General features: G+C 40.6%; 1 protein-coding gene across 20 annotated transcripts in view; it reads right to left on the reverse strand.

Moving 5' to 3' along the window:
* LOC108755870 (bromodomain adjacent to zinc finger domain protein 2B-like) overlaps positions 1-2370 on the reverse strand; it is a 162561-nt gene that overhangs the window by 101724 nt on the left and 58467 nt on the right. The gene's annotated exons all lie outside the window — the stretch shown is intronic.

The following is a 2370-nucleotide window of genomic DNA, read 5'->3' on the forward strand; positions in this document are numbered from 1 at the left end:
GGACCTCCTCGGGAAAAAAACGGCGTCGAGATCGACGAACGAAAATGTGCGCGATCATCGCGTGAGAATATTCACGCCCTCCTGTTCACCTGGCGGAATAATGTTCGCGCGTGCAACAGCTCGGGTACTGCGCGACGACGCGTGGCCTACATATCGCGTCGAATGTGAGTTTTGCAATGCGCGATTTGACGCGGCGCGAGCAGAAAGCGTGGGCGGCTTCGATTCATCGTCGGCGTTGAGTCACTCGCGCGACGACGAGTTCCCATAGCCCGCCGCCAACGCCAGCGTTGCAACGACGACGCGCAAGGTGCCGCGTGCATGCGCAAAATGCAATCAGCGAGCACGTATCTCCGTGTGTGCGGTAAGAGACAGAATTGTCCGCTGACCGTCATCCTCGACGATTTATTCGATCCGCGCCCGAAGTTCGACACGCCTGTCGCTGCGCACTTGTACAGAATGTCTCCCGGAACGAATTCTCCCGGCGTGAATTGTTATCGGGAGATACACGAATCGGAAAGAGTGAGATCACCGACGGCATAATTAAAATGCGACAATACCGAGAAATTCGGACGGCAAGCTGCGTCTTGATAAGTATCTACTGATAAGTAAGAACGAATCTATATGGTATGGATTGTATAGACAACTGTAAGGCGTCACTTGGGTGAGTCTGAAAAATGTATCGTTCGCTTTCGAGAAACTCTTATCGGGATTATAACGGGAATGAAAATTTGAGCGGTTACACAATGCTGTTAGCGTCCGCACGCGCCTTCTTCAAAGGCAAAGGAATGAAAAAATTCATAGCTTTAGCGTATCTCACGTGTTCCGTCAACTATTTCCAAAATGACTAAATTGCATAATTCGCGCTGATGTATCGTCGAAATGTGAAAAGATGTGAAAGTGGCCTGGAGATGTTTGAAAAACATGTTTCATCAGCTAGTAGGTATTTTTTTTTTTAAAGATTTTTCACCAACAACTTCGCTGTATGTTTTACATGTAGGTATCCTAAAGAAAAAAGAGGGAGGGAGAGAAAATTGCTACACAGCAAAATTTCACCTATCGCAAGAAAAGTGTAACTTTTTAAATCGATGCACGAAAACCTCGTGGACTTGCGAGTGCAACACGAAACATTACATCTACCAAAAATGTATTTGTGCAATCATATTTTTCCCCCGTCCCGATACATAATTCCAATTATGTCAAATAATATATACGTAACGAGACTTTTTAAATTAGCATGCTTCTGTTGAAATCTTGTTTTCTTTTTATATATATATATATAATTTGTACAATCCTTTTTCTTTTTTAAATATGTCACGTACAACAAATTATATTTTTAAATATGTTCCAAGTTTCAATCATATTTTATAGATATACACATACACGCAAATAATACTCTCCGTGCAAAACAAAGCATTAAATTATCTCAATAAAACTAATGACGAACAGTAAAATTATGTTTATATAATAACGTTTGTAAACATTCATCACTCATGGAACGAACCGCATTTTCGATACGCACGTCAGATAGATTTTGACTGTATCATCACGATGTGAATTTTACGTCACGTCGGATGCCACTCGTTTCATAGAAAACACTACGATAGGTACTCCAATATCCACGTTATCAGTCCGAAAACTATTGTATCGATAACAAGCAAATTTGACAAGCGAACCAGGTATTGCTCGATTGTAAATTTAAAAGATTTGAAATTGTCACAATATGATCGAATCGACATTAGTTCTATTTAATCTGGAAAAAGTATTTAATAGTCAATTTTGTATATCGTAAATTTTTATAATTTCTATTAGTAGGAATAATCATAAAGAATCGGTGTTGCGGCGACAACTTTGCCATTGAGATTGTGAACGCAATAAAAGATGAAATGTCATCGAATTGTTATCGAATAGGTTAATTTTCATTTTTCTTCCATCAACAGCCGGAGGCAATTTACAATTTGACTTTTCCACGTCGTTTTTGGAATTTCTAGAAGCTTAAGTCAAACAAAGCCGGAATTAAGTCGGAATTGTCATGTAGAAATAAGCACGCTAAAAATACTATCAATTTTCGTTACTTTCGTCATGCAGATCGTCGACAGAATAAAACAGCGCTGCAACAACTATATAGGTCCGATTCGATTGAATACACCGTTGGCTCGAAAGCCACTACCGATAACGTGTCCACCATAACCCCACCCCTCAAAATCCACAAAATTCCGGAATCCGGTCTGCCACGCACAGGATGAAACGCAGAGAAGAACGAGGATAATAAAAAGCCTCTGGTCCCACAACTTCACGTAGTCATCGCCACGGAAAAAAATCGGTGCAAAGATTTTACAACGCTCAAGCTTCGCAACGAAAAAAATAACGCGA

The sequence above is a fragment of the Trachymyrmex septentrionalis genome, unplaced genomic scaffold, assembly GCF_001594115.1.
Source record: "Trachymyrmex septentrionalis isolate Tsep2-gDNA-1 unplaced genomic scaffold, Tsep1.0 scaffold9, whole genome shotgun sequence".
Taxonomy (NCBI): domain Eukaryota; kingdom Metazoa; phylum Arthropoda; class Insecta; order Hymenoptera; family Formicidae; genus Trachymyrmex; species Trachymyrmex septentrionalis.